Below are 19660 nucleotides of genomic sequence, written 5' to 3' on the forward strand. Positions count from 1 at the left end.
CTAATCAGACCAGTTACATTTTCCTCCAAATCATTTATATATACTACAAAGAGCAAAGGTCCCAGCACTGATCCCTGTGGAACACCACTGGTCACAGCCCTCCAATTAGAAAAGCATCCCTCCATTGCTACCCTCTGCCTTCTATGGCCTAGCCAGTTCTGTATCCACCTTGCCAGTTCACCCCTGATCCCGTGTGACTTCACCTTTTGTACTAGTCTACCATGAGGGACCTTGTCAAAGGCCTTACTGAAGTCCATATAGACAACATCTACTGCCCTACCTGCATCAATCATCTTAGTGACCTCCTCGAAAAACTCTATCAAGTTAGTGAGACACGACCTCCCCTTCACAAAACCGTGCTGCCTCTCACTAATACGTCCATTTGCTTCCAAATGGGAGTAGATCCTGTCTCGAAGAATTCTCTCCAGTAATTTCCCTACCACTGAAGTAAGGCTCACCGGCCTGTAGTTCCCGGGATTATCCCTGCCACCCTTCTTAAACAGAGGAACAACATTGGCTATTCTCCAGTCCTCCGGGACATCCCCTGAAGACAGCGAGGATCCAAAGATTTCTGTCAAGGCCTCAGCAATTTCCTCTCCAGCCTCCTTCAGTATTCTGGGGTAGATCCCATCCGGCCCTGGGGACTTATCTACCTTAATATTTTTTAAGACACCCAACACCTCATCTTTTTGGATCACAATGTGACCCAGGCTATCTACACCCCCTTCTCCAGACTCAACATCTACCAATTCCTTCTCTTTGGTGAATACTGATGCAAAGTATTCATTTAGTACCTCGCCCATTTCCTCTGGCTCCACACATAGATTCCCTTGCCTATCCTTCAGTGGGCCAACCCTTTCCCTGGCTACCCTCTTGCTTTTTATGTAAGTGTAAAAAGCCTTGGGATTTTCCTTAACCCTATTTGCCAATGACTTTTCATGACCCCTTCTAGCCCTCCTGACTCCCTGCTTAAGTTCCTTCCTACTTTCCTTATATGCCACACAGGCTTCGTCTGTTCCCAGCCTTTTAGCCCTGACAAATGCCTCCTTTTTCTTTTTGACGAGGCCTACAATATCATTCGTCATCCAAGGTTCCCGAAAATTGCCGTATTTGTCTTTCTTCCTCACAGGAACATGCCTGTCCTGTATTCCTATCAACTGACACTTGAAAGCCTCCCACATGTCAGATGTTGATTTGCCCTCAAACATCCGCCCCCAATCTATGCTCTTCAGTTCCCGCCTAATATTGTTATAATTAGCCTTCCCCCAATTTAGCACATTCATCCTCGGACCACTCTTATCCTTGTCCACCAGTACTTTAAAACTTACTGAATTGTGGTCACTGTTACCGAAATGCTCCCCTACTGAAACATCTACCACCTGGCCGGGCTCATTCCCCAATACCAGGTCCAGTACCGCCTCTTCCCTAGTTGGACTGTTTACATATTGTTTTAAGAAGCCCTCCTGGATGCTCCTTACAAACTCTGCCCCGTCTAAGCCCCTGGCACTAAGTGAGTCCCAGTCAATATTGGGGAAGTTGAAGTCTCCCATCACCACAACCCTGTTGTTTTTACTCTTTTCCAAAATCTGTCTACCTATCTGCTCCTCTATCTCCCGCTGGCTGTTGGGAGGCCTGTAGTATACCCCCAACATTGTGACTGCACCCTTCTTATTCCTGATCTCTACCCATATAGCCTCACTGCCCTCTGAGGTGTCCTCTCGCTGTATAGCTGTGATACTCTCCTGAACAAGTAGCGCAACTCCGCCTCCCCTTTTACATCCCCCTCTATCCCGCCTGAAACATCTAAATCCTGGAACGTTTAGCTGCCAATCCTGCCCTTCCCTCAACCAGGTCTCTGTAATGGCAACAACATCATAGTTCCAAGTAGTAATCCAAGCTCTAAGTTCATCTGCCTTACCCGTAATGCTCCTTGCATTAAAACATATGCACTTCAGGCCACCAGACCCGCTGTGTTCAGCAACTTCTCCCCGTCTGCTCTGCCTCAGAGCCACACTGTCCATATTCCCTAGTTCTCCCTCAACGCTCTCACCTTCTGACCTATTGCTCCCGTGCCCACCCCCCTGCCATACTAGTTTAAACCCTCCCGTGTGACACTAGCAAATCTCGCGGCCAGGATATTTATGCCTCTCCGGTTTAGATGCAACCCGTCCATCTTATACAGGTCACACCTGCCCCGGAAGAGCTCCCAGTGGTCCAGATAACCGAAACCCTCCCTCCTACACCAGCTGTTTAGCCACGTGTTTGTCTGCTCTATCTTCCTATTTCTAGCCTCACTGGCACGTGGCACAGGGAGTAATCCCGAGATTACAACCCTCGAGGTCCTGTCTTTTAACTTTCTGCCTAGCTCCCTGAACTCCTGCTGCAGGACCTCATGCCTCTTCCTGCCTATGTCGTTAGTACCAATATGTACAACGACCTCTACCTGTTTGCCCTCCCCCTTCAGGATTCCCTCTACCCGTTCGGAGACATCCTGGACCCTGGCACCAGGGAGGCAACATACCATCCTGGAGTCTCTTATACTACTCACCGAACTAGATTCTGAGCTACCCACTGGACTAGATTCTGAACTAGGCACCGGGCTAGATCTGAGCTACTCACTGGACTAGATTCTGAGCTACTCACCGGTCTAGATTCTGAGCTACTCACCGGAGTAAATACTGAGATACTCACCGGACTAGATTCTGAGCTACTCACCGGACTAGATTCTGAGCTACTCACCGGACTAGATTCTGAGCTACTCACTGGACTAGATTCTGAGCTAAAAACCGGACTAGATACTGAGCTACTCACCGGAGTAGATTCTGAGATACTCACCGGACTAGATTCTGAGCTACTCACCGGAATAGATTCTGAGCTACTCATTGGACTTGATTCTGAGCTACTCACCGGTCTAGATTCTAAGCTACTCATCGGACTAGATTCTGAGCTACTCACCGGACTAGATTCTGAACTACTCACCGAACTAGATTCTGAGCTACTCACTGGACTAGATTCTGAACTAGGCACCGGGCTAGATCTGAGCTACTCACTGGACTAGATTCTGAGCTACTCACCGGTCTAGATTCTGAGCTACCCACCGGAGTAAATACTGAGATACTCACCGGACTAGATTCTGAGCTACTCACCGGACTAGATTCTGAGCTACTCACCGGACTAGATTCTGAGCTACTCACTGGACTAGATTCTGAGCTAAAAACCGGACTAGATACTGAGCTACTCACCGGAGTAGATTCTGAGATACTCACCGGATTAGATTCTGAGCTACTGACCGGACTAGATTCTGAGCTACTCACCGGTCTAGATTCTGAGCTACACACCGATCTAGATTCTGAGCTACTCACCGGTCTAGATACTGAGCTACTCACCGGGCCAGATTCTGAGCTACTCACTGGACTAGATTCTGGGCTACTCACCGGAGTAGATTCTGAGCAACTCACTGGAATAGATTCTGAGCTAAACACCGGTCTAGATTCTAAGCTACTCACCGGGGTAGATTCAGAGCTTCTCGCTGGACTAGATTCTGAGCTACTCACTGGTCTAAATTCTGAGCTACTCACCGGACTAGATTCTGAGCTACTCAATGGACTAGATTCTGAGCTCCTCACCGGACTCGATTCTGAGCTGCTCACCGGACTAGATTCTGAGCTACTCACCGGAGTTGATTCTGAGCTACTCACCGGGGTAGATTCTGAGCTACTCACCGGACTAGATTCTGAGCTACTCACTGGACTAGATTCTGAGCTACTCACCAGTCTAGATTCTGAGGTACTCACCGGACTAGATTCTGAGCTACTCACAGGACTAGATTCTGAGCTACTCATCGGATTACATTTTTTGCTACTCACCGGAGATAGATTCTGAACTACTCACCGGACTAGATTCTGAGCTACGCACCGGACTAGATTCTGAGCTACTCACCAGAGTAGATTCTGCGCAACTCACTGGACTAGATTCTGAGCTACTCACCGGTCTAGATTCTGAGCTACTCACCGGGGTAGATTCAGAGCGACTCACTGGACTAGATTCTGAGCTACTCACCGGACTAGATTCTGAGCTACTCACCGAACTAGATTTTGAGCTACTCACCGGGGTAGATTCTGAGCTACTCACTGGTCTAAATTCTGAGCTACTCACCGGGCTAGATTCTGAGCTACTCACCGAACTAGATTTTGAGCTACTCACCGGGGTAGATTCTGAGCTATTCACCGGACTAGATTCTGAGCTTCTCACCGGACTCGATTCTGAGCTAGTCACCGGACAAGATTCAGAGCAACTCACCGGACTCGATTCTGAGCTACTCACCGGACTAGATTCTGAGCTACTCACCGGAGTTGATTCTGAGCTACTCACCGGGGTAGATTCTGAGCTAGTCACTGGACTAGATTCTGAGCTACTCACAGGACTAGATTCTGAGCTACTCACCGGACTAGATTCTGAGCTACTCACCGGACTAGATTCTGAGATACTCACCGGACTAGATTCTGAGCTACTCACCGGACTAGATTCTGAGCTACTCACTGGGGTAGATTCTGAGCTACTCACCGGGGTAGATTCTGAGCTAGGCACCGGAATTGATTCTGAGTTATTCACTGGACTCGATTCTGAACTAGGCACCGGACTAGATTCTGAGCTACTCACTGGACTAGATTCTGAGCTACTCACCGGACTAGATTCTGAGCTACTCACTGGACTAGATTCTGAGCTACATAGCGGTCTAGAATCTGAGCTACTCACCGGACTAGATGCTGAGCTACTCACCGGAATAAATTCTGAGCTACTCATTGGACTTGATTCTGAGCTACTCACCGGTCTAGATTCTGAGCTACTCATCGGGCTAGATTCTGAGCTACTCACCGGACTAGATTCTGAGCCAATCACTGGACTAGATTCTGAGCTACTCACTGGTCTAGATACTGACCAACTCACCGGGCCAGATTGTGAGCTACTCACCGGACTAGATTCTGAGCTACTCACCGGAGTAGATTCTGCGCAACTCACTGGACTAGATTCTGAGCTACTCACCGGACTAGATTCTGAGCTACTCACTGGACTAGATTCTGAACTAGGCACCGGGCTAGATCTGAGCTACTCACTGGACTAGATTCTGAGCTACTCACCGGTCTAGATTCTGAGCTACTCACCGGAGTAAATACTGAGATACTCACCGGACTAGATTCTGAGCTACTCACCGGACTAGATTCTGAGCTACTCACCGGACTAGATTCTGAGCTACTCACTGGACTAGATTCTGAGCTAAAAACCGGACTAGATACTGAGCTACTCACTGGAGTAGATTCTGAGATACTCACCGGACTAGATTCTGAGCTACTCACCGGAATAGATTCTGAGCTACTCATTGGACTTGATTCTGAGCTACTCACCGGTCTAGATTCTGAACTACTCACCGAACTAGATTCTGAGCTACTCACTGGACTAGATTCTGAACTAGGCACCGGGCTAGATCTGAGCTACTCACTGGACTAGATTCTGAGCTACTCACCGGTCTAGATTCTGAGCTACCCACCGGAGTAAATACTGAGATACTCACCGGACTAGATTCTGAGCTACTCACCGGACTAGATTCTGAGCTACTCACCGGACTAGATTCTGAGCTAAAAACCGGACTAGATACTGAGCTACTCACCGGAGTAAATACTGAGATACTCACCGGACTAGATTCTGAGCTACTCACCGGACTAGATTCTGAGCTACTCACCGGACTAGATTCTGAGCTAAAAACCGGACTAGATACTGAGCTACCCACCGGAGTAAATACTGAGATACTCACCGGAATAGATTCTGAGCTACTCATTGGACTTGATTCTGAGCTACTCGCCGGACTAGATTCTGAGCTACTCACCGGACTAGATTCTGAGCTAAAAACCGGACTAGATACTGAGCTACTCACCGGATTAGATTCGGAGCTACTCACCGGAATAGATTCTGAGCTACTCATTGGACTTGATTCTGAGCTACTCACCGGTCTAGATTCTGAGCTACTCATCGGACTAGATTCTGAGCTACTCACCGGACTAAATTCTGAGCCAATCACTGGATAGATTCTGAGCTACTCACCGATCTAGATTCTGAGCAACTCACCGGTCTAGATACTGAGCTACTCACTGGACTAGATTCTGAGCTACTCACTGGACTAGATTCTGAACTAGGCACCGGGCTAGATCTGAGCTACTCACTGGACTAGATTCTGAGCTACTCACCGGTCTAGATTCTGAGCTACTCACCGGAGTAAATACTGAGATACTCACCGGACTAGATTCTGAGCTACTCACCGGACTAGATTCTGAGCTACTCACCGGACTAGATTCTGAGCTACTCACTGGACTAGATTCTGAGCTAAAAACCGGACTAGATACTGAGCTACTCACCGGAGTAGATTCTGAGATACTCACCGGACTAGATTCTGAGCTACTCACCGGAATAGATTCTGAGCTACTCATTGGACTTGATTCTGAGCTACTCACCGGTCTAGATTCTGAACTACTCACCGAACTAGATTCTGAGCTACTCACTGGACTAGATTCTGAACTAGGCACCGGGCTAGATCTGAGCTACTCACTGGACTAGATTCTGAGCTACTCACCGGTCTAGATTCTGAGCTACCCACCGGAGTAAATACTGAGATACTCACCGGACTAGATTCTGAGCTACTCACCGGACTAGATTCTGAGCTACTCACCGGACTAGATTCTGAGCTAAAAACCGGACTAGATACTGAGCTACTCACCGGAGTAAATACTGAGATACTCACCGGACTAGATTCTGAGCTACTCACCGGACTAGATTCTGAGCTACTCACCGGACTAGATTCTGAGCTAAAAACCGGACTAGATACTGAGCTACCCACCGGAGTAAATACTGAGATACTCACCGGAATAGATTCTGAGCTACTCATTGGACTTGATTCTGAGCTACTCGCCGGACTAGATTCTGAGCTACTCACCGGACTAGATTCTGAGCTAAAAACCGGACTAGATACTGAGCTACTCACCGGATTAGATTCGGAGCTACTCACCGGAATAGATTCTGAGCTACTCATTGGACTTGATTCTGAGCTACTCACCGGTCTAGATTCTGAGCTACTCATCGGACTAGATTCTGAGCTACTCACCGGACTAAATTCTGAGCCAATCACTGGATAGATTCTGAGCTACTCACCGATCTAGATTCTGAGCAACTCACCGGTCTAGATACTGAGCTACTCACCGGGCCAGATTCTGAGCTACTCACTGGACTAGATTCTGGGCTACTCACCGGAGTAGATTCTGAGCAACTCACTGGAATAGATTCTGAGCTAAACACCGGTCTAGATTCTAAGCTACTCACCGGGGTAGATTCAGAGCTTCTCGCTGGACTAGATTCTGAGCTACTCACTGGTCTAAATTCTGAGCTACTCACCGGACTAGATTCTAAGCTACTCATCGGACTAGATTCTGAGCTACTCACCGGACTAGATTCTGAACTACTCACCGAACTAGATTCTGAGCTACTCACTGGACTAGATTCTGAACTAGGCACCGGGCTAGATCTGAGCTACAGACTGGACTAGATTCTGAGCTACTCACCGGTCTAGATTCTGAGCTACCCACCGGAGTAAATACTGAGATACTCACCGGACTAGATTCTGAGCTACTCACCGGACTAGATTCTGAGCTACTCACCGGACTAGATTCTGAGCTACTCACTGGACTAGATTCTGAGCTAAAAACCGGACTAGATACTGAGCTACTCACCGGAGTAGATTCTGAGATACTCACCGGATTAGATTCTGAGCTACTCACCGGACTAGGTTCTGAGCTACTCATTGGACTTGATTCTGAGCTACTCACCGGTCTAGATTCTGAGCTACTCATCGGACTAGATTCTGAGCTACTCACCGGACTAGATTCTGAGCCAATCACTGGATAGATTCTGAGCTACTCACCGGTCTAGATTCTGAGCTACTCACCGGTCTAGATACTGAGCTACTCACCGGGCCAGATTCTGAGCTACTCACTGGACTAGATTCTGGGCTACTCACCGGAGTAGATTCTGAGCAACTCACTGGAATAGATTCTGAGCTAAACACCGGCCTAGATTCTAAGCTACTCACCGGGGTAGATTCAGAGCTTCTCGCTGGACTAGATTCTGAGCTACTCACTGGTCTAAATTCTGAGCTACTCACCGGACTAGATTCTGAGCTACTCAATGGACTAGATTCTGAGCTCCTCACCGGACTCGATTCTGAGCTGCTCACCGGACTAGATTCTGAGCTACTCACCGGAGTTGATTCTGAGCTACTCACCGGGGTAGATTCTGAGCTACTCACCGGACTAGATTCTGAGCTACTCACTGGACTAGATTCTGAGCTACTCAATGGACTAGATTCTGAGCTCCTCACCGGACTCGATTCTGAGCTGCTCACCGGACAAGATTCAGAGCAACTCACCGGACTCGATTCTGAGCTACTCACCAGACCTAATTCTGAGCTACTCACAGGATTAGATTTTGAGCTACTCACCGGAGGTAGATTCTGAACAAACAAACAAAGAACAAACAAAGAACAAAGAAATGTACAGCACAGGAACAGGCCCTTCGGCCCTCCAAGCCCGTGCCGACCATACTGCCCGACTAAACTACAATCTTCTACACTTCCTGGGTCCGTATCCTTCTATTCCCATCCTATTCATATATTTGTCAAGATGCCCCTTAAATGTCCCTATCGTCCCTGCCTCCACTACCTCCTCCGGTAGCGAGTTCCAGGCACCCACTACCCTCTGCGTAAAAAACTTGCCTCGTACATCTACTCTAAACTTTGCCCCTCTCACCTTAAACCTATGCCCCCTAGTAATTGACCCCTCTACCCTGGGGAAAAGCCTCTGACTATCCACTCTGTCTATGCCCCTCATAATTTTGTATACCTCTATCAGGTCGCCCCTCAACCTCCTTCGTTCCAGTGAGAACAAACCGAGTTTATTCAATCGCTCCTCATAGCTTATGCCCTCCATACCAGGCAACATTCTGGTAAATCTCTTCTGCACCCTCTCTAAAGCCTCCACATCCTTCTGGTAGTGTGGCGACCAGAATTGAACACTATACTCCAAGTGTGGCCTAACTAAGGTTCTATACAGCTGCAACATGACTTGCCAATTCTTATACTCAATGCCCCGGCCAATGAAGGCAAGCATGCCGTATGCCTTCTTGACTACCTTCTCCACCTGTGTAGCCCCTTTCAGTGATCTGTGGACCTGTACTCCTAGATCTCTTTGACTTTCAATACTCTTGAGGGTTCTACCATTCACTGTATATTCCCTACCTGCATTAGCCCTTCCAAAATGCATTACCTCACATTTGTCCAGGTTAAACTCCATCTGCCATCTCTCCGCCCAAGTCTCCAGACAATCTAAATCCTGCTGTATCCTCAGACAGTCCTCATCGCTATCCGCAATTCCACCAACCTTTGTGTCATCTGCAAACTTACTAATCAGACCAGTTACATTTTCCTCCAAATCATTTATATATACTACAAAGAGCAAAGGTCCCAGCACTGATCCCTGTGGAACACCACTGGTCACAGCCCTCCAATTAGAAAAGCATCCCTCCATTGCTACCCTCTGCCTTCTATGGCCTAGCCAGTTCTGTATCCACCTTGCCAGTTCACCCCTGATCCCGTGTGACTTCACCTTTTGTACTAGTCTACCATGAGGGACCTTGTCAAAGGCCTTACTGAAGTCCATATAGACAACATCTACTGCCCTACCTGCATCAATCATCTTAGTGACCTCCTCGAAAAACTCTATCAAGTTAGTGAGACACGACCTCCCCTTCACAAAACCGTGCTGCCTCTCACTAATACGTCCATTTGCTTCCAAATGGGAGTAGATCCTGTCTCGAAGAATTCTCTCCAGTAATTTCCCTACCACTGAAGTAAGGCTCACCGGCCTGTAGTTCCCGGGATTATCCCTGCCACCCTTCTTAAACAGAGGAACAACATTGGCTATTCTCCAGTCCTCCGGGACATCCCCTGAAGACAGCGAGGATCCAAAGATTTCTGTCAAGGCCTCAGCAATTTCCTCTCCAGCCTCCTTCAGTATTCTGGGGTAGATCCCATCCGGCCCTGGGGACTTATCTACCTTAATATTTTTTAAGACACCCAACACCTCGTCTTTTTGGATCACAATGTGACCCAGGCTATCTACACCCCCTTCTCCAGACTCAACATCTACCAATTCCTTCTCTTTGGTGAATACTGATGCAAAGTATTCATTTAGTACCTCGCCCATTTCCTCTGGCTCCACACATAGATTCCCTTGCCTATCCTTCAGTGGGCCAACCCTTTCCCTGGCTACCCTCTTGCTTTTTATGTAAGTGTAAAAAGCCTTGGGATTTTCCTTAACCCTATTTGCCAATGACTTTTCATGACCCCTTCTAGCCCTCCTGACTCCCTGCTTAAGTTCCTTCCTACTTTCCTTATATGCCACACAGGCTTCGTCTGTTCCCAGCCTTTTAGCCCTGACAAATGCCTCCTTTTTCTTTTTGACGAGGCCTACAATATCATTCGTCATCCAAGGTTCCCGAAAATTGCCGTATTTGTCTTTCTTCCTCACAGGAACATGCCTGTCCTGTATTCCTATCAACTGACACTTGAAAGCCTCCCACATGTCAGATGTTGATTTGCCCTCAAACATCCGCCCCCAATCTATGCTCTTCAGTTCCCGCCTAATATTGTTATAATTAGCCTTCCCCCAATTTAGCACATTCATCCTCGGACCACTCTTATCCTTGTCCACCAGTACTTTAAAACTTACTGAATTGTGGTCACTGTTACCGAAATGCTCCCCTACTGAAACATCTACCACCTGGCCGGGCTCATTCCCCAATACCAGGTCCAGTACCGCCTCTTCCCTAGTTGGACTGTTTACATATTGTTTTAAGAAGCCCTCCTGGATGCTCCTTACAAACTCTGCCCCGTCTAAGCCCCTGGCACTAAGTGAGTCCCAGTCAATATTGGGGAAGTTGAAGTCTCCCATCACCACAACCCTGTTGTTTTTACTCTTTTCCAAAATCTGTCTACCTATCTGCTCCTCTATCTCCCGCTGGCTGTTGGGAGGCCTGTAGTATACCCCCAACATTGTGACTGCACCCTTCTTATTCCTGATCTCTACCCATATAGCCTCACTGCCCTCTGAGGTGTCCTCTCGCTGTATAGCTGTGATACTCTCCTGAACAAGTAGCGCAACTCCGCCTCCCCTTTTACATCCCCCTCTATCCCGCCTGAAACATCTAAATCCTGGAACGTTTAGCTGCCAATCCTGCCCTTCCCTCAACCAGGTCTCTGTAATGGCAACAACATCATAGTTCCAAGTAGTAATCCAAGCTCTAAGTTCATCTGCCTTACCCGTAATGCTCCTTGCATTAAAACATATGCACTTCAGGCCACCAGACCCGCTGTGTTCAGCAACTTCTCCCCGTCTGCTCTGCCTCAGAGCCACACTGTCCATATTCCCTAGTTCTCCCTCAACGCTCTCACCTTCTGACCTATTGCTCCCGTGCCCACCCCCCTGCCATACTAGTTTAAACCCTCCCGTGTGACACTAGCAAATCTCGCGGCCAGGATATTTATGCCTCTCCGGTTTAGATGCAACCCGTCCATCTTATACAGGTCACACCTGCCCCGGAAGAGCTCCCAGTGGTCCAGATAACCGAAACCCTCCCTCCTACACCAGCTGTTTAGCCACGTGTTTGTCTGCTCTATCTTCCTATTTCTAGCCTCACTGGCACGTGGCACAGGGAGTAATCCCGAGATTACAACCCTCGAGGTCCTGTCTTTTAACTTTCTGCCTAGCTCCCTGAACTCCTGCTGCAGGACCTCATGCCTCTTCCTGCCTATGTCGTTAGTACCAATATGTACAACGACCTCTACCTGTTTGCCCTCCCCCTTCAGGATTCCCTCTACCCGTTCGGAGACATCCTGGACCCTGGCACCAGGGAGGCAACATACCATCCTGGAGTCTCTTATACTACTCACCGAACTAGATTCTGAGCTACCCACTGGACTAGATTCTGAACTAGGCACCGGGCTAGATCTGAGCTACTCACTGGACTAGATTCTGAGCTACTCACCGGTCTAGATTCTGAGCTACTCACCGGAGTAAATACTGAGATACTCACCGGACTAGATTCTGAGCTACTCACCGGACTAGATTCTGAGCTACTCACCGGACTAGATTCTGAGCTACTCACTGGACTAGATTCTGAGCTAAAAACCGGACTAGATACTGAGCTACTCACCGGAGTAGATTCTGAGATACTCACCGGACTAGATTCTGAGCTACTCACCGGAATAGATTCTGAGCTACTCATTGGACTTGATTCTGAGCTACTCACCGGTCTAGATTCTAAGCTACTCATCGGACTAGATTCTGAGCTACTCACCGGACTAGATTCTGAACTACTCACCGAACTAGATTCTGAGCTACTCACTGGACTAGATTCTGAACTAGGCACCGGGCTAGATCTGAGCTACTCACTGGACTAGATTCTGAGCTACTCACCGGTCTAGATTCTGAGCTACCCACCGGAGTAAATACTGAGATACTCACCGGACTAGATTCTGAGCTACTCACCGGACTAGATTCTGAGCTACTCACCGGACTAGATTCTGAGCTACTCACTGGACTAGATTCTGAGCTAAAAACCGGACTAGATACTGAGCTACTCACCGGAGTAGATTCTGAGATACTCACCGGATTAGATTCTGAGCTACTGACCGGACTAGATTCTGAGCTACTCACCGGTCTAGATTCTGAGCTACTCACCGATCTAGATTCTGAGCTACTCACCGGTCTAGATACTGAGCTACTCACCGGGCCAGATTCTGAGCTACTCACTGGACTAGATTCTGGGCTACTCACCGGAGTAGATTCTGAGCAACTCACTGGAATAGATTCTGAGCTAAACACCGGTCTAGATTCTAAGCTACTCACCGGGGTAGATTCAGAGCTTCTCGCTGGACTAGATTCTGAGCTACTCACTGGTCTAAATTCTGAGCTACTCACCGGACTAGATTCTGAGCTACTCAATGGACTAGATTCTGAGCTCCTCACCGGACTCGATTCTGAGCTGCTCACCGGACTAGATTCTGAGCTACTCACCGGAGTTGATTCTGAGCTACTCACCGGGGTAGATTCTGAGCTACTCACCGGACTAGATTCTGAGCTACTCACTGGACTAGATTCTGAGCTACTCACCAGTCTAGATTCTGAGGTACTCACCGGACTAGATTCTGAGCTACTCACAGGACTAGATTCTGAGCTACTCATCGGATTACATTTTTTGCTACTCACCGGAGATAGATTCTGAACTACTCACCGGACTAGATTCTGAGCTACGCACCGGACTAGATTCTGAGCTACTCACCAGAGTAGATTCTGCGCAACTCACTGGACTAGATTCTGAGCTACTCACCGGTCTAGATTCTGAGCTACTCACCGGGGTAGATTCAGAGCGACTCACTGGACTAGATTCTGAGCTACTCACCGGACTAGATTCTGAGCTACTCACCGAACTAGATTTTGAGCTACTCACCGGGGTAGATTCTGAGCTACTCACTGGTCTAAATTCTGAGCTACTCACCGGGCTAGATTCTGAGCTACTCACCGAACTAGATTTTGAGCTACTCACCGGGGTAGATTCTGAGCTATTCACCGGACTAGATTCTGAGCTTCTCACCGGACTCGATTCTGAGCTAGTCACCGGACAAGATTCAGAGCAACTCACCGGACTCGATTCTGAGCTACTCACCGGACTAGATTCTGAGCTACTCACCGGAGTTGATTCTGAGCTACTCACCGGGGTAGATTCTGAGCTAGTCACTGGACTAGATTCTGAGCTACTCACAGGACTAGATTCTGAGCTACTCACCGGACTAGATTCTGAGCTACTCACCGGACTAGATTCTGAGATACTCACCGGACTAGATTCTGAGCTACTCACCGGACTAGATTCTGAGCTACTCACTGGGGTAGATTCTGAGCTACTCACCGGGGTAGATTCTGAGCTAGGCACCGGAATTGATTCTGAGTTATTCACTGGACTCGATTCTGAACTAGGCACCGGACTAGATTCTGAGCTACTCACTGGACTAGATTCTGAGCTACTCACCGGACTAGATTCTGAGCTACTCACTGGACTAGATTCTGAGCTACATAGCGGTCTAGAATCTGAGCTACTCACCGGACTAGATGCTGAGCTACTCACCGGAATAAATTCTGAGCTACTCATTGGACTTGATTCTGAGCTACTCACCGGTCTAGATTCTGAGCTACTCATCGGGCTAGATTCTGAGCTACTCACCGGACTAGATTCTGAGCCAATCACTGGACTAGATTCTGAGCTACTCACTGGTCTAGATACTGACCAACTCACCGGGCCAGATTGTGAGCTACTCACCGGACTAGATTCTGAGCTACTCACCGGAGTAGATTCTGCGCAACTCACTGGACTAGATTCTGAGCTACTCACCGGTCTAGATTCTGAGCTACTCACCGGGGTAGATTCAGAGCTACTCACTGGACTAGATTCTGAGCTACTCACTGGCCTAAATTCTGAGGTCCCCACCGGACTAGATTCTGAGCTACTCACCGGACTAGATTTTGAGCTACTCACCGGGGTAGATTCTGAGCTTCTCACCGGACTCGATTCTGAGCTACTCACCGGACAAGATTCAGAGCAACTCACCGGACTCGATTCTGAGCTACTCACCAGACCTAATTCTGAGCTACTCACAGGATTAGATTTTGAGCTACTCACCGGAGGTAGATTCTGAACTACTCACCGGACTAGATTCTGAGCTACTCACTGGACTAGATTCTGAACTAGGCACCGGGCTAGATCTGAGCTACACACTGGACTAGATTCTGAGCTACTCACCGGTCTAGATTCTGAGCTACTCACCGGAGTAAATACTGAGATACTCACCGGACTAGATTCTGAGCTACTCACCGGACTAGATTCTGAGCTACTCACCGGACTAGATTCTGAGCTACTCACTGGACTAGATTCTGAGCTAAAAACCGGACTAGATACTGAGCTACTCACCGGAGTAGATTCTGAGATACTCACCGGACTAGATTCTGAGCTACTCACCGGAATAGATTCTGAGCTACTCATTGGACTTGATTCTGAGCTACTCACCGGTCTAGATTCTGAACTACTCACCGAACTAGATTCTGAGCTACTCACTGGACTAGATTCTGAACTAGGCACCGGGCTAGATCTGAGCTACTCACTGGACTAGATTCTGAGCTACTCACCGGTCTAGATTCTGAGCTACCCACCGGAGTAAATACTGAGATACTCACCGGACTAGATTCTGAGCTACTCACCGGACTAGATTCTGAGCTACTCACCGGACTAGATTCTGAGCTAAAAACCGGACTAGATACTGAGCTACTCACCGGAGTAAATACTGAGATACTCACCGGACTAGATTCTGAGCTACTCACCGGACTAGATTCTGAGCTACTCACCGGACTAGATTCTGAGCTAAAAACCGGACTAGATACTGAGCTACCCACCAGAGTAAATACTGAGATACTCACCGGAATAGATTCTGAGCTACTCATTGGACTTGATTCTGAGCTACTCGCCGGACTAGATTCTGAGCTACTCACCGGACTAGATTCTGAGCTAAAAACCGGACTAGATACTGAGCTACTCACCGGATTAGATTCGGAGCTACTCACCGGAATAGATTCTGAGCTACTCATTGGACTTGATTCTGAGCTACTCACCGGTCTAGATTCTGAGCTACTCATCGGACTAGATTCTGAGCTACTCACCGGACTAAATTCTGAGCCAATCACTGGATAGATTCTGAGCTACTCACCGATCTAGATTCTGAGCAACTCACCGGTCTAGATACTGAGCTACTCACCGGGCCAGATTCTGAGCTACTCACTGGACTAGATTCTGGGCTACTCACCGGAGTAGATTCTGAGCAACTCACTGGAATAGATTCTGAGCTAAACACCGGTCTAGATTCTAAGCTACTCACCGGGGTAGATTCAGAGCTTCTCGCTGGACTAGATTCTGAGCTACTCACTGGTCTAAATTCTGAGCTACTCACCGGACTAGATTCTAAGCTACTCATCGGACTAGATTCTGAGCTACTCACCGGACTAGATTCTGAACTACTCACCGAACTAGATTCTGAGCTACTCACTGGACTAGATTCTGAACTAGGCACCGGGCTAGATCTGAGCTACAGACTGGACTAGATTCTGAGCTACTCACCGGTCTAGATTCTGAGCTACCCACCGGAGTAAATACTGAGATACTCACCGGACTAGATTCTGAGCTACTCACCGGACTAGATTCTGAGCTACTCACCGGACTAGATTCTGAGCTACTCACTGGACTAGATTCTGAGCTAAAAACCGGACTAGATACTGAGCTACTCACCGGAGTAGATTCTGAGATACTCACCGGATTAGATTCTGAGCTACTCACCGGACTAGATTCTGAGCTACTCATTGGACTTGATTCTGAGCTACTCACCGGTCTAGATTCTGAGCTACTCATCGGACTAGATTCTGAGCTACTCACCGGACTAGATTCTGAGCCAATCACTGGATAGATTCTGAGCTACTCACCGGTCTAGATTCTGAGCTACTCACCGGTCTAGATACTGAGCTACTCACCGGGCCAGATTCTGAGCTACTCACTGGACTAGATTCTGGGCTACTCACCGGAGTAGATTCTGAGCAACTCACTGGAATAGATTCTGAGCTAAACACCGGTCTAGATTCTAAGCTACTCACCGGGGTAGATTCAGAGCTTCTCGCTGGACTAGATTCTGAGCTACTCACTGGTCTAAATTCTGAGCTACTCACCGGACTAGATTCTGAGCTACTCAATGGACTAGATTCTGAGCTCCTCACCGGACTCGATTCTGAGCTGCTCACCGGACTAGATTCTGAGCTACTCACCGGAGTTGATTCTGAGCTACTCACCGGGGTAGATTCTGAGCTACTCACCGGACTAGATTCTGAGCTACTCACTGGACTAGATTCTGAGCTACTCACCAGTCTAGATTCTGAGGTACTCACCGGACTAGATTCTGAGCTACTCACAGGACTAGATTCTGAGCTACTCATCGGATTACATTTTTTGCTACTCACCGGAGATAGATTCTGAACTACTCACCGGACTAGATTCTGAGCTACGCACCGGACTAGATTCTGAGCTACTCACCGGAGTAGGTTCTGCGCAACTCACTGGACTAGATTCTGAGCTACTCACCGGACTAAATTCTGAGCTACTCACTGGACTAGATTCTGAGCTACATAGCGGACTAGAATCTGAGCTACTCACCGGACTAGATGCTGAGCTACTCACCGGAATAAATTCTGAGCTACTCATTGGACTTGATTCTGAGCTACTCACCGGTCTAGATTCTGAGCTACTCATCGGGCTAGATTCTGAGCTACTCACCGGACTAGATTCTGAGCCAATCACTGGACTAGATTCTGAGCTACTCACTGGTCTAGATACTGACCAACTCACCGGGCCAGATTGTGAGCTACTCACCGGACTAGATTCTGAGCTACTCACCGGAGTAGATTCTGCGCAACTCACTGGACTAGATTCTGAGCTACTCACCGGTCTAGATTCTGAGCTACTCACCGGGGTAGATTCAGAGCTACTCACTGGACTAGATTCTGAGCTACTCACTGGTCTAAATTCTGAGGTCCCCACCGGACTAGATTCTGAGCTACTCACCGGACTAGATTTTGAGCTACTCACCGGGGTAGATTCTGAGCTTCTCACCGGACTCGATTCTGAGCTACTCACCGGACAAGATTCAGAGCAACTCACCGGACTCGATTCTGAGCTACTCACCAGACCTAATTCTGAGCTACTCACAGGATTAGATTTTGAGCTACTCACCGGAGGTAGATTCTGAACTACTCACCGGACTAGATTCTGAGCTACTCACTGGACTAGATTCTGAACTAGGCACCGGGCTAGATCTGAGCTACTCACTGGACTAGATTCTGAGCTACTCACCGTTCTAGATTCTGAGCTACTCACCGGAGTAAATACTGAGATACTCACCGGACTAGATTCTGAGCTACTCACTGGAATAGATTCTGAGCTACTCATTGGACTTGATTCTGAGCTACTCACCGGTCTAGATTCTGAACTACTCACCGAACTAGATTCTGAGCGACTCACTGGACTAGATTCTGAACTAGGCACCGGGCTAGATCTTAGCTACTCACTGGACTAGATTCTGAGCTACTCACCGGTCTAGATTCTGAGCTACCCACCGGAGTAAATACTGAGATACTCACCGGACTAGATTCTGAGCTACTCACCGGACTAGATTCTGAGCTACTCACCGGACTAGATTCTGAGCTAAAAACCGGACTAGATACTGAGCTACTCACCGGAGTAAATACTGAGATACTCACCGGACTAGATTCTGAGCTACTCACCGGACTAGATTCTGAGCTACTCACCGGACTAGATTCTGAGCTAAAAACCGGACTAGATACTGAGCTACCCACCGGAGTAAATACTGAGATACTCACCGGAATAGATTCTGAGCTACTCATTGGACTTGATTCTGAGCTACTCGCCGGACTAGATTCTGAGCTACTCACCGGACTAGATTCTGAGCTAAAAACCGGACTAGATACTGAGCTACTCACCGGATTAGATTCGGAGCTACTCACCGGAATAGATTCTGAGCTACTCATTGGACTTGATTCTGAGCTACTCACCGGTCTAGATTCTGAGCTACTCATCGGACTAGATTCTGAGCTACTCACCGGACTAAATTCTGAGCCAATCACTGGATAGATTCTGAGCTACTCACCGATCTAGATTCTGAGCAACTCACCGGTCTAGATACTGAGCTACTCACCGGGCCAGATTCTGAGCTACTCACTGGACTAGATTCTGGGCTACTCACCGGAGTAGATTCTGAGCAACTCACTGGAATAGATTCTGAGCTAAACACCGGTCTAGATTCTAAGCTACTCACCGGGGTAGATTCAGAGCTTCTCGCTGGACTAGATTCTGAGCTACTCACTGGTCTAAATTCTGAGCTACTCACCGGACTAGATTCTAAGCTACTCATCGGACTAGATTCTGAGCTACTCACCGGACTAGATTCTGAACTACTCACCGAACTAGATTCTGAGCTACTCACTGTACTAGATTCTGAACTAGGCACCGGGCTAGATCTGAGCTACAGACTGGACTAGATTCTGAGCTACTCACCGGACTAGATTCTGAGCTACTCACCAGTCTAGATTCTGAGCTACCCACCGGAGTAAATACTGAGATACTCACCGGACTAGATTCTGAGCTACTCACCGGACTAGATTCTGAGCTACTCACCGGACTAGATTCTGAGCTACTCACTGGACTAGATTCTGAGCTAAAAACCGGACTAGATACTGAGCTACTCACCGGAGTAGATTCTGAGATACTCACCGGATTAGATTCTGAGCTACTCACCGGACTAGATTCTGAGCTACTCATTGGACTTGATTCTGAGCTACTCACCGGTCTAGATTCTGAGCTACTCATCGGACTAGATTCTGAGCTACTCACCGGACTAGATTCT

The sequence above is a fragment of the Scyliorhinus torazame genome, chromosome 1 (genome assembly GCF_047496885.1).
Source record: "Scyliorhinus torazame isolate Kashiwa2021f chromosome 1, sScyTor2.1, whole genome shotgun sequence".
Classification (NCBI taxonomy): domain Eukaryota; kingdom Metazoa; phylum Chordata; class Chondrichthyes; order Carcharhiniformes; family Scyliorhinidae; genus Scyliorhinus; species Scyliorhinus torazame.